We start from the raw sequence: 14651 nt of genomic DNA, 5'->3' as shown, positions 1-14651 counted from the left end.
TGATGGATGAAAAACGGAAATCAATGCATTCCTATGGATAAACGGATGCTCATTCATTTACATCCATTTTCATCTGCTTCCATCAACATCCGTATTTTTCATCCATTAAAAAAATGGATCGGACAAAAAAACTGATGAAAAACGGAAGACAAAGGATGAAAAACTGACGACAAACTGATGTTGACTGAAAAAAACTGTTGACAAAAAAACGTGACTGAACTGATGAAATTAATAGTCTTTTGTGTGAAAATAGAAATTGTATCAAATACCGTAATTTTCCTTTCCTGACACCAATTTGTGGCAGCATACATATGCTTTATCTCCGCCCCTATATCCACCCACAGGACCTTTTTAAATCTATAAAAGTCTGAGTGAGAGCAACCTCCCCCCATTCTCTGTATAAAGCACTAAGACCAGAGGGAGGGTTTGTATGCTGCCATGTATTGGCGTCAGGAAAAGAAAATTACGGTAAGTATTTGATATAATTTTTTAATTTCCTGACGCCAACATGGCAGCATACATATTTCTTTTGGGAGGACGTAGTCTAAGTACTGCTCTCATGAAGCGTGCCACTAGCGGACTTCCTGCCCATTTCCTTTGGGTAAAGGCCGAGATGGCTGAGATTTTCACTTTAAGTCCAGTCCGGGTTTGTAGAAAAGACAGGACTTGGGACACATTAGGGTCACTGGGGTCAAATTGAAGCCTGTCTACAAAGCTTGCAAACCTATTCCATATTCTGGAGTATATGGAGTTGGTAGACCCTTTTCTGGAGCTCTGTAAAGTTCTGATGACCTCTGGGGAACATCCTAATTCTTGTAACCCCTTCCTTTCAATTTCCAGGCCACTAGAGCCAGCCAAGATGGATGTGGATGCAGGTTTTCTCCTTGCAACAGAAAATGAGGAGTCACTGGCAGCATGATTGGAGGGCAAATGCTGAGATCCATTGCCAGCGAGAACCATGGCCTGCGCAGTCAGTAGGGCAGTATCGCAACAACTGTCAGATTCTCTGCCAATAATCTCTTCAGAAATGTCAATATCAAAGAAATTGGAGGGAAGCCATAGGCCAGTTACGGCACCCAAGGATGGTTCAAGGCGTACATCCCCTCTGCCACTGGATGTGGATATTGTGAGAGGAAGTGGCTCACCTTGTAGTTGAGGAGGCAAAAAGATCCAGTTGCGGATCCTTGAATTGCCTGAATAGGTGATCTGCTTCCAGGTTCTGACTGCCTGGACGATATATTGCCCTCAAATCCGTTCCACCTCTCTCAAAAGAGATTGGCTGTGTGTCCCACCTTGACGCTGTATGTAAGATACTGCTGCTGTGTTGTCCATAGGGAGCAGGACTGGTTGACTTCGTATGTGAGGCAGTAAGGTGGCTAATGCCATAAAGGCCGCTCTAAGTTCCAGGATGTTGGAGACTAGGCCCTGAGAAGAAAATTTCCATCTGCCCTGGATCTTGTATTGTTCCCAGGTGGCGCCCCACCCGTCTGCGCTAGCATCTGTGGTAACAATGATCCATTGTTGCGGCCCCAACAGGTGATGCTGTAAGAGTGTCTTGACGTATCCACCACCAGACACTGGCGCATCTGGTTGTTGATATATTGCCTGGGATAAATACACTTTCTTCTACTGCCTCAGGAAGCCTTGTTGGAAAACTCTTGAGTTTCCAGTGCGCCCAGGGGATCATCGGGACACATGATGTCATTGTCCAAGTAGACTCATGCACTGGGATAATCAAAAAAGTGAAAATATAAGCGCGACTATGTGTGGAATCGCACAATGGTAATCAATAAAACATTTTGTAAAGTGATCACAGCAGCTATATCAAATTATGTGAATCACTGCACAAACAAAGATAATAAATGAATGAATAGATACAGCGCCACTGACATAAATAATGTGCAAATATGCTTATAAGTGCTGAATGTGTTAATATAGTCCAGATATGATAATACAGAATCAATAGGTATAAAGGTGCTAGCAAAAATATCTGGTGTAAAACATATATAAACTCACCCAATATTATATATATAAGGTTTTTTATTTGTTAAAAAAGTTTGAAATATCTAATAAATTTCATTCCACTTCATGATTGTGTCCCACTTGTTGTTGATTCTTCATAAAAAATTACAGTTTTAAATCTTTGTTTGAAGCCTGAAATGTGGCAAAAGGTCGCAAAGTTCAAGGGGGCCGAATACTTTCGCAAGGCACTGTGTATATATATATATATATATATATATATATGGAGAATTGTGCAGTTTGGCAAAAATATATAATATATAATGCAATACAGTGTCATGAAAACCTTTAAAGTTTATAGTCCATATAATCAATAACTAAAATAGCCACTAAAGTGCTCGAATGCTCATCCAGTGACCAATATGGATAATATAATATCACTGTTGTTAGGTGAGATCACACAGTCTCTTCAGTAGCCACAAAGTGCTCAAGCGCTCAAATGGATGCTTGTGAACCCACAACCAACATCAGATGGCTTCTCACCTCAGGCTATGGCCCGTGTTTCACCACTGGGTCATACACGCTAGATGTCCTAGGGAGATGTGCAGGGTCACGTCACCAAATCTTGGAGTCCTGGGGCACTGGAAGGGCTAGGGATTGGCTATGTCTTCCCTATCCATAATCACAATTCACAGCATATGAACATAAAAGAAGGGAGAGGGAGATTTAATGCTCTCTGTTAAAAATATTAATTAAAAAGTAACAGAAAGAGGGGCGTGGCCTGGAACGGCATGCGGTGGGACGCGGGTAGGCAGAGCTTCGTCAGCCTAATCTCCTGCCATCGTAAATCCTGCACCCCTGTGATCCGCTCTTTGGCTCCCCGCGATCTCTACACTCCCCTGACGCCGCCGCACTATGTCCCCGCATAAGAAGCCTGCAGACACGCTGGCAAAACTTGATAAGTTCCGCCGCCAGGACAAGGAGTTCTCATCCGCGTAGGCGGAGACGAACTCCACAGGAGCTGACACCACTTTATCTCTGTCTGCCAGGCATCCCTTACATCAAAAATCGACGAGGTTAAACTTGACATATCGCTGGTCAGACAGGACTTGCAGAAACTCAGGGAGCGGGTGACAGAGACAGAACAGCAGATAAGCGGTGTGGAGGACTTCCTGGCCTCTAACCACCTCTTATCGCTTGCAGCTACAGGTGAGCCAAATACCGATCAAACAGGATAAATGGAGAATAGACTGCGGCGCTGTAATGTGAGGCTGATTGGCTTACCTAAGGGGGCTAATTTCTTGGAGCAACTCCTCATAAAAACTTATGGCTGTGAGGCCTTCTCCCCCACCTTTGTAGTGGAACGTGACCATCGGCTGTCGGACAGACCACCACCTCAGGGGGCGCCCCCACGCACGTTCATTGCTAAACTTCAGAGATAGGGATGCTATCCTCAGACTGACCATGGAAAAAGGTAACATTTCCTTTGGAAATGGTCGCAATTCAATCTTTCCGGATTTTTCAGCTGAGGTACAACGGAAACGCAAGACCTTCACTGAAGCCAAACGCAGACTCCGTATCAAGAATCTGAAGTATGTTGCTCTTTAGAGTTAATCATTTGGAACATTTGTATGCGGATTTTAACACATTGTATTTACTGCACACTTCACTTGTATGTGAATTTCACCTACACAGAATAAGCGCACTTTTTACTTTACACAAGAATCTGAACTATTGTAAGATTCTGGTACCTTTGGTACCCTTATTGCCCATTTTCCTTTTCATATTGCGTCCCACCTTTTTAGTTAGGTGGAACGCATATACCTTTAAGCCGTATGACATCATCACTGAGCGCCGCTCTGAGCGGCTATTTCAATCGCCGGCTTTCTCTCTCAGGTTGTTCGTTCAAACCGCATGCTTACAAGCCTTGTCTTATGCTGCCGGAGCCTCCAGCTATTCTCTTTACCTGGAACAGACCGGAACCTCGATACTGATCCCGTATCTCGCTACCGGATCACTCCCTCACTACCGGACCCCTCTACTTACTAACCTTACTAGTGATAAGTACCCCACAGGGGATTCCTCCATAACAACCTTACACTATCTACTTCTGCACATTAAGGACTGTTACTATCTATGCATTACTAATTCTATCATCTGCACTGTTACATAGATTGCTAGCTCTTGAGTCTACTACCATCTATCCTTGCACTGGGTTAGTCTCTCCTGTATATCATCTGCTGTCCTTACCACCTATTACCATACATGATTACTAACCTATCTGCATCCTACCTATTACCGTCTATTACTCTCCTGAACATTACTATCAAGTGCTTATCATTGCTATCACTGCTCACCCCTGTCCCTTCAGCACATCACCTCAATACTGTCATATACATCCTATCACTCCAGGAACATCTTATTGAGTGTGTGTATATCTGTATGCTGAAGCAGGCGGGTCCACAGTGATGAGTCTGGAGAGTTGGATCTGGTAATTCAACACATCTCTACATGACTACTGAGTGGAGATTCTGCAGCTGCAAATCCAGCTTACTATAAAAACGCAGGAGCGTTACAGATTGAACGAACCCAAAAAATGGATTCAGCAGAATTACCCACTCAAGTGATACAATTAACACAAAAAGTAAATGCATTAATACTTGCTCTTACTGAAGTAAAAGATGAAAATCAGACTCTGAGACAGCAGATAACCCGTCTTTCACAGCTTACTGCTGCTCAGCCCCCTGAACCTAAAATAAACCCTCCTCTAGTGTTTACAGGTGATCGGAAAAAATTTTGTGAATTCAAAAACGCATGTCAATTGCTTTTTTTGCTAAAACCTCGTACTTACCCTACTGATCAAATTAAAGTCTGTACTACTATCTCATAGTTAACGGGTGATCCACGGGCCTGGGCAGACTCTCTCTTTGAGAAAGATGATCCTCTTCTCAACTCCTATCCCTTATTCCTAGCGGAACTATGAAGACCCCAATAGGCAGAGTACTGCTGATATCCAATTGAGGGCTTTAAAACAAGGAAGGAGACCTGCTGAAGACTTTGTAGCAGAGTTCAAAAGATGGACCCTTGATCCAGGGTGGAATGATACATTTCTGCGAACTCAGTTCAGGCTCGGGTTGTCAGAAGCCGTTAAAGACGAGCTCGCCCGAGCGGATTTACCTGGCACTTTAGATGCCTTAATACAACTTAGTATCAACATTGACAGGCGACTGCGAGAAAGAAAGGCTGAGAAAATGGGAATGCCATTGTCCAGTCCTTCTCGGATTTCGGCCGTTGACCCTACTCCTATGGAGGTAGGAACTATACGCCCACCTTTATCGACCACTGAACGAGCCAGGAGAAGATCCAGAAATCTCTGCATGTACTGCGCATCCCCGGATCATTTGATAAGCGTCTGTCCCCTTGTCCGCAAAAAAGAGGGTGAGTGTTCACATGTCTTACTAGGGGGATTAACGACTTCCTTTTCTAGTCCCTACCTCTTTGTTCATTTGACATTACAGTGGGACCAGACTAGGATCACCACCAAGGCTATGATCGACACAGGATCTTGTGGGAACTATATCGATACACGTTTTGTTACTTTAAATAAAATACCTATTATTTCAAAACCTAAACCTGTCTCTGTTAGTTTCATTAACGGTATTCCGTTATCTTCTGGTCCAATCACCAATCAGACACAAGCACTCCTTGTCACTGCTAACGAGTCTCATATGGAGACCACCACTTTTGATGTACTACCTTCACCACATTTTCCCATTATTTTGGGACTTCCCTGGTTACACATACATCAACCAACCATAGATTGGAAAACACGGACTCTAACCTTCCCTTCTCACTATTGCGAGATCACGTGTAACCTCCCATCTTATGGAAAGATCCTGTCTGTGGTGTCAGATGAGATTACACCACTATGCTATCAGGATCTGTCCGAAGTCTTCCATGAGAAAAATGCTCAAGTGTTGCCTCCCCATAGGGACTATGATTGTTCTATCGATCTACTCCCTAATAGCAAATTGCCTTTCGGCCATGTTTATCCTCTTTCACAGGATGAACTTTCTCATCTCAAGGAATACTTGGATGAGAATTTGGCGAAAGGGTTCATCAGACCCTCTACTTCTTCCACAGCTGCAGGACTTTTCTTTGTCCGCAATAAGGATTCAAGTCTTAGGCCTATTATTGACTATAGGCAACTAAATACCATTACGATAAAGGATCGTTATCCTTTACCGCTCATTCCTGAACTCATTGAACAAGTGCGTGGGGCTACTTACTTTTCTAAATTGGACCTAAAAGGGGCATACAACCTAATCCGAATCCGTGACGGAGATGAGTGGAAAACAGCATTCAGAACCAGATACGGATTATTCGAATATCTTGTGATGCCTTTCGGGTTGTGTAATGCTCCCGCAGCTTTTCAAAGATTCATAAATGACATCTTCAGAGACTTACTTGATGTCTGTGTTGTGGTATATCTGGACGATATACTTATCTATTCTCAATCTTTGTCTGAACATATAAAACATGTAAGACTTGTGTTATCCAGATTACTCGCACACAACCTATACGTGAAATTAAAAAAATGCCTATTTCATAAAGAAGAAATACTATTCCTAGGATACATCATATCTAAAACCGGAATCAAGATGGATATGAGCAAGATATCGTGTATTCTGGATTGGCCTATACCAACAACTCGTAAGGCATTACAGCGATTCCTCGGATTTTCAAACTTCTATAGGAAGTTCATCAAGAACTTCTCTGCTATTGTGAGACCTCTCACACAACTTACAAGTATAAAGAAACCATTCAAATGGTCAGAAGAAGCAAATGGAGCTTTCCGCTTGTTAAAATCAAGCTTTACTTCTGCTCCCATACTACGCCATCCAGACCCATCCCTCCAATATATTCTGGAGGTAGATGCGTCAAACATGGCAGTAGGAGCAGTTCTCTCCCAACGACCAACAAATACTTCACCACTCCACCCAGTTGCTTTTTTCTCTAAATCACTAAGCAGCCCAGAGGTGAATTACCCAGTGGGTGAAAAAGAGTTGCTTGCCATAAAACTGGCACTAAAGAATTGGCGACATTTACTTGAAGGTACCCGGTTACCAATACTCATATATACAGATCATAAAAATCTTCAATACCTTCAGACTAACAAATCTCTTTCCCACCGGCAGGTACGATGGTCATTATTCTTCCTAAGATTCAACTTCCTAGTGACCTACACACCTGCAGACAAAAACAAAAAAGCGGATGCGCTATCACGATTAACCGAAGATAACTGCGCTGAAGTTCCTTCTATTCCTATAATACCCTATGAACGTATTATTGGTGTTGTTCGTTCCCTGAAGGAAGAGATTTTGCACAGTATAGGATTGGATTCACCTCCACCACAACTAACTACTGATGCAGAAGGCTTCCTCTACTACAACGACAAACTCTACATACCCCCTACTATGCGCACCAAGATCTTGGAATTGTCACATGATGTGCCTATGGCAGGACATATGGGTATGACTAAGACCCTTAATTTGCTTACCAGGCAGTTTTGGTGGCCTGATATGAAGACGTCTGTACAAAAATTTGTTGCTTCATGTGACATCTGTGCAAGGTCCAAAATGGACACTACAAAACCATCTGGTCTACTCTGTAGTCTACCAATACCCCAGGTTCCATGGGAAGTTGTGTCCTTAGACTTTATAGTAGAACTACCACCTTCCAAAGGATTTAATACCATTCTAGTGTCAGTGGACCATCTGACAAAGATGGCACATTTCATTTCTATTCGCAGACTACCTTCATCTAAGCAAACAGCGGAATTATTAATGAAACATGTGTTCAAGTTACATGGAATTCCAAAGACTCTTTTATCCGACTGTGGTTCACAGTTCATCTCCAAGTTTTGGCAAGCTCTATGTCACATACTACGGATTGAGCGAAAGCTCACTTCTCCTTACCACCTTCAGACCAACGGACAGACTGAAAGAGTCAACCAGTGCATTGAACAATATCTACGTTGCTACACCTCATACCTACAGGATGATTGGGTGGACCTCCTCCCTCTGGCGGAATTTGCTTATAACAACGCAACCCACAGTACTACTAAGCAAAGTCCGTTCTACTTAAACTATGGGTTTCATCCCACACTTCTTCCACCACGCATCCTACCATCAAGTAACCCAGTAGCCTCGGATTATCTTACCCAAATAAAAGACTCTCTGGGTTTACTTAATACCACCATCTCACACGCTCACAGTCAACAAAAAAGGTACTACGACCTTCGTAGAAGACCTTCTCAATATGCTATTGGGGACCTCGTTTGGCTATCGACGAAAAATTTAAGGTTAAAGATCCCTAGCAAAAAGCTTGGACCTTTATTTCTGGGACCCTTCCCAATTAAGAAACTCATTGGAAAAGCTGCAGTACAACTCACTTTACCGGCAGATCTTAGAATACATCCCATCTTTCATGTGTCGCTACTGAAACCACATGTTCCTAGCCAAGGAATAAGGCCTACCATCTTGCCTCCACCTCCAATACAAGTTGAAGGCGGAGAAGAATTTGAGATTAGGGAGATTTTGGATTCTCCTATCCACAGAGGAAGACTCCAATATCTCATAAGATGGAAGAACTATGGACCCCAAGACGACACCTGGTTGGATACTTCTGATGTTCACGCACCTAGGCTTATACGAAGGTTTCACTCTAAATACCCGGAGAAACCAGTGCTATAGGCCTTCCGGAGCCGGCCTTAAGGGGGGGGGGGTACTGTAAGATTCTGGTACCTTTGGTACCCTTATTGCCCATTTTCCTTTTCATATTGCGTCCCACCTTTTTAGTTAGGTGGAACGCATATACCTTTAAGCCGTATGACATCATCACTGAGCGCCGCTCTGAGCGGCTATTTCAATCGCCGGCTTTCTCTCTCAGGTTGTTCGTTCAAACCGCATGCTTACAAGCCTTGTCTTATGCTGCCGGAGCCTCCAGCTATTCTCTTTACCTGGAACAGACCGGAACCTCGATACTGATCCCGTATCTCGCTACCGGATCACTCCCTCACTACCGGACCCCTCTACTTACTAACCTTACTAGTGATAAGTACCCCACAGGGGATTCCTCCATAACAACCTTACACTATCTACTTCTGTACATTAAGGACTGTTACTATCTATGCATTACTAATTCTATCATCTGCACTGTTACATAGATTGCTAGCTCTTGAGTCTACTACCATCTATCCTTGCACTGGGTTAGTCTCTCCTGTATATCATCTGCTGTCCTTACCACCTATTACCATACATGATTACTAACCTATCTGCATCCTACCTATTACCGTCTATTACTCTCCTGAAAATTACTATCAAGTGCTTATCATTGCTATCACTGCTCACCCCTGTCCCTTCAGCACATCACCTCTATACTGTCATATACATCCTATCACTCCAGGAACATCTTATTGAGTGTGTGTATATCTGTATGCTGAAGCAGGCGGGTCCACAGTGATGAGTCTGGAGAGTTGGATCTGGTAATTCAACACATCTCTACATGACTACTGAGTGGAGATTCTGCAGCTGCAAATCCAGCTTACTATAAAAACGCAGGAGCGTTACAACTATGCCATGTTATTCCCTGCTTAGGGTTGATGGGGAGGACCGGCCACACTTCTTTTTGAAGATCCGGAGGCCGTCATTGCTTGGCTGGAGCAGCAGGAGGCCCGAGGCTGAGAATACCTCGTGCCTTACCCCCCTCAGTATCTCTAACATCATGGAGTTACATTCTGCGATCCCCTGGAAAGACCACTGAGTTCTTCTGCCACGGTTGATGTTCCCAGTTCACCTTACCTGTGTCCCTCTGCTGCATCATCCAGACTCTGCCTATTCTCCTTGTATCTCCTGCGCTGTGGATCCTTGCAACACCGGACCCCTGTTATGGTGCCCCTCATCTCCTCTTTATCACTCCAAGTTATATTACCCCTTTCTTTTTCCTTTATTGACTGATTCCCATGTGAGACTGCACCTGGTCATGGGGATTTTGATTGTTTGTTGCTGATGGAGCGTCCTGTCTGGTTTGCAGTCCTAGCCGGAACCAGGATCGGTCCTGCTGACATGTTCAGCTACCCAGCGAAGTTTCGCTCCCACTGCCTGTCTGAGACAGCAGTTTCTACCCACCACCCCCCTGCTGCCTTTTTTGGTGGCAGGGGCACTTGCCATGTTTATGTCTGAAGATACTACTATACCCACGCCTACATTTGTTTTTTTTCTGGATCTTATGGATCTATTTCCAGTGTGGTTGGAGGCGGGCTTTCTAGCTAGAAGTTTGTCTGACCATAGCCCATATTGGGTGAGGATTGGACTTCAGCATGGGCGCCCTCCACCAGCCTGGAGACTCAATCCGGCCTGGCTCAACCTCCTACCGGAGGAAGAGGATTTGACTGGGGAGTGCCGGCAGTTCTTCCAGATTAGTGACCACTCTGCCCCTCCCTCTGCGGTCTGGGAGGCATTTAAGCTCCATGCCAGGGCAAACCTCATTTCCAGTATCAATAATTTGAAATCTGCCTCTGCTGCAACCCTTACTCATGCCTCCCAACAGCTATCCTCTATAGAGCAGTCCTATGTGGCAAACCCTTTACCCTCCATGGCTGCAGAACTTAAATTGACAACTAGAGTGGTCGCTCAGTTGGAATACGAGAAGGCCCGGATGAAACTCTTCTTTCAAAAGCAACAACTCTATGGACACGGGGAGCGGGCGGGAATCTCTTGGCCTACTTGGTACATTGTGAGGACAAACCCCCGGTGGTGATCAGCCTACGCCTGCCCAGCGGTGAATCCGTGTCGGAGCCTAGATTAGTGGCGAGTCAATTTAGGGAATTCTTTGGTCAGTTGTATACTTCCACTGCCCCCGCTGACACTTCCCCAATTTTGACCATCCTAGACTCGATCAATTTCCCTCGGTTGACCGCTGAGCAGGTAGAACAATTGAAAGCCCCGATCACGGCTGATGAACTCCTGGATGCCTGGTTCCTGGTTCCCCAGGTCCAAGTCTCCGGGCTTAGATGGCTTGCCAGTGGAGTTTTACTCCCAGTACTTGATGACGTTGGTACCTCTGTTGTCTATGTTAACCCACGCCTTTGACACCTTCTCCCTACCCCCTTCCATGCGGGAGGCCTTAATTGTCCTAATACCCAAGTCGGGCAAAGACCCCGAACTCCCTGAATCCTACCGTCCAATCTCGCTCCTACAGGTAGACGTTAAAATCCTTGCCAAAGTGTTGTCCCTTCAACTAAATCGAGTGATCCTCTCCCTGATCCATGAGGACCAATCGGGCTTCATGCCGGGTAGGAACACCTCATTTAATCTGCAAGGTCTATTTATGAACCTGCAGGCCCAGCATATTAATACTACGGACAGGTCGCGCTTCCTCGCCCTATCCTGCCCCTCGTGGGCACACCCATTCATGGATCCGTTGTCGATTATAGTCAGTGGACTCCGGGGAGCTGAGACTAGGGGTGATAATATGTCCCTACTTTATCACTATAGGCGCGTGTCGATGTCGTGTCAGAGAAACTTGCTTTACCCCAGTTCCGTGACCTCACCCCCCTATGGCATAACACCCGACTTCCTGAATTCTGTTCCATACCAGAAACGCACGTGTGGACGCAGTTTGGGCTATGTTACCTTTCGCATATACTAGTCAGTGGTGCACTTAAACCCTTTGACACTTTGAAGAGGGAACACGGCTTGCCGAACCATATGTTTTTCTGTTATCTGCAGATTTGCCACGCCTTTTTGGCGCAATTCTCTCGGTCCATCCCCGACATTTACTCGGTCCCGATCCTTGAGATAGTCAGGAGTTCTGACCCCAAGCACCTTATATCAATTCTCTACAATGCCCTCCATCTCCCTAAGTCAACAATAGAGGCATATGCCCCCAAGGTAAAGTGGGAGGGGGACATGGGCGCGCTGGAGGACGATGCGTGGAGTGATGCTTTGGACGCTTGTAAACTGGTTTCCCCTAAGTTGTCTGACCATCTTACCCAATTGTATGTCCTCCATCACTCTTACCTCACGCCTCTCATGCTTGCTAGATATGGGAGGGACGTTTTATGTGTAAGCTTACCCAGGGCACCTTTTATCATTTGATCTGGGTCTGTCTGGAGATACAGGGCTACTGGACACAAGTTGTTAGATTTCTGCACGACACCATGGGTTCCCCCCTGACATTGCTCCCCAAACCCTGTTTGCTGGGATTTTCCCAGACACATGTATGGATAAATTCACCACACTATTCCTTCAGGAAACTTTATTCATGGCTAGAAAACAGATAGAAAGGCTCTGGATGCGTGAGAAGCCCCCCACGTTTAATGATTGGCTGAGGGAGGTGAACAACACTATCCCTTATAAACGACTTATCTATACTCACAGAGGCTGTCTGTCTAAGTTTAATAAAATCTGGGACAAATGGCTTCAAGCCCCTAAACGTGTTTAGCGGGTTTCCTCACGTGTGTAACTGGCCGCACGACCTGTGCTCCTGATGATCATTTGCCTCTTGACCTCTGGTACATTACATGCCTCTCTGCGAATGTATACTTTGCCTATTCCCATATGTTCTGTGTATCTCCCATATGTTGCTCGCTCAAGGTTGTTTACTACTGTAGTGATCTCTTGTATGTGCTGACTGTACCATCCTTTTTTTACCTGCCTACTGTTTAGGATATTGTATCCTTTCTGTGTTTATCTTTTGCTTCAATAAAGAAACTGATTGAGTAATAAAAAGTAACAGAAAGGATGCACTCACATTACAGTGCACATAAGCTGTACGGGCTGATGCAGACACTGACACACAAGGGGAGAGACACAGGAAGCTTTCCTGTGATGCTGCCTGGTCACTTCCAGACGCGCCAGGTCCAGTCCAGATGTGCAATATAATGTGAGTGCATCCTTTCTGTTACTTTTTAATAAATATTTTTAACAGAGAGCATTAGATCTCCTTCTCCCTTCTTTCATGTTCATATGCTTGGAATTGTGATTATGGATCGGGAAGACATAGCCAATCACTAGCCCTTGCAGTGCCCCAGAACTCCAAAATTTGGTGGCGTGACCCTGCTCATCTCCCTAGGACATCTAGCGTGTATGACCCAGTGGTGAAACACGGGTCATAGCCTGAGGAGAGAAGCCATCTGATTTTGGTTGTGGGATCACGAGCACCAACGTTATCCGTTTGAGTGCTTGAGCACTTTGTGGTTACTGAAGAGACTGTGTGATATCACCTAATAGCAGCGATATTATCCATATCGGTCACTGGATGAGCATTTGAGCACTTTAGTGATTATTTTAATTATTGATTATATGGGCTATTATCTTTAAAGGTTTTCATGTCACTTGTATTGCATTATATATTATGATATATTTTTGGGAAATTGCACAATTCTCCATATATACTGTGTATATATATATATATATATATATATATACAGTATATATATATATATATATATATATATATATATATATACAGTGCCTTGCGAAAGTATTCGGGCCCCCTTGAACTTTGCGACCTTTTGCCACATTTCAGGCTTCAAACATAAAGATATAAAACTGTAATTTTTTGTGATGAATCAACAACAAGTGGGACACAATCATGAAGTGGAACAAAATTTATTGGATATTTCAAACTTTTTTAACGAATAAAAAACTGAAAAATTGGGCGTGCAAAATTATTCAGCCCCCTTAAGTTAATACTTTGTAGCGCCACCTTTTGCTGCGATTACAGCTGTAAGTCGCTTGGGGTATGTCTCTATCAGTTTTGCACATCGAGAGACTGAATTTTTTGCCTATTCCTCCTTGCAAAACAGCTCTAGCTCAGTGAGGTTGGATGGAGAGCGTTTGTGAACAGCAGTTTTCAGTTCTTTCCACAGATTCTCGATTGGATTCAGGTCTGGACTTTGACTTGGCCATTCTAACACCTGGATATGTTTATTTGTGAACCATTCCATTGTAGATTTTGCTTTATGTTTTGGATCATTCTCTTGTTAGAAGACAAATCTCTGTCCAAGTCTCAGGTCTTTTGCAGACTCCATCAGGTCTTCCAGTATGGTCCTGTATTTGGCTCCATCCATCTTCTCATCAATTTTAACCATCTTTCCTGTCCCTGCTGAAGAAAAGCAGGCCCAAACCATGATGCTGCCTCCACCATGTTTGACAGTGGGGATGGTGTGTTCAGGGTGATGAGCTGTGTTGCATTTACGCCAAACATAACGTTTTGCACTGTTGCCAAAAAGTTTGATTTTGGTTTCATCTGACCAGAGCACCTTCTTCCACATGTTTGGTGTGTCTCCCAGGTGGCTTGTGGCAAACTTTAAACAACACTTTTTATGGATATCTTTAAGAAATGGCTTTCTTCTTGCCACTCTTCCATAAACATTTGTGCAGTATACGACTGATTGTTGTCCTATGGACAGAGTCTCCCACCTCAGCTGTAGATCTCTGCAGTTCATCCAGAGTGATCATGGGCCTCTTGGCTGCATCTCTGATCAGTCTTCTCCTTGTATGAGATGAAAGTTTAGAGGGACGGCCAGGTCTTCTTAGATTTGCAGTGGTCTGATACTCCTTCCATTTCAATATTATCGCTTGCACAGTGCTCCTTGGGATGTTTAAAGCTTGGGAAATCTTTTT

At 44.2% G+C, this 14651-nt stretch overlaps 1 protein-coding gene across 2 annotated transcripts in view; it reads left to right on the top strand.

Moving 5' to 3' along the window:
• LOC309562350 (uncharacterized protein) overlaps positions 1-14651 on the top strand; it is a 102664-nt gene that overhangs the window by 67418 nt on the left and 20595 nt on the right. The gene's annotated exons all lie outside the window — the stretch shown is intronic.

This window comes from Pelophylax lessonae, assembly GCF_965119305.1.
Source record: "Pelophylax lessonae genome assembly, chromosome: 8".
Lineage (NCBI taxonomy): Eukaryota > Metazoa > Chordata > Amphibia > Anura > Ranidae > Pelophylax > Pelophylax lessonae.
The sequence above is the reverse complement of the archived record's forward strand: the minus strand, read 5'-3'. Positions and strand labels throughout refer to the sequence as shown.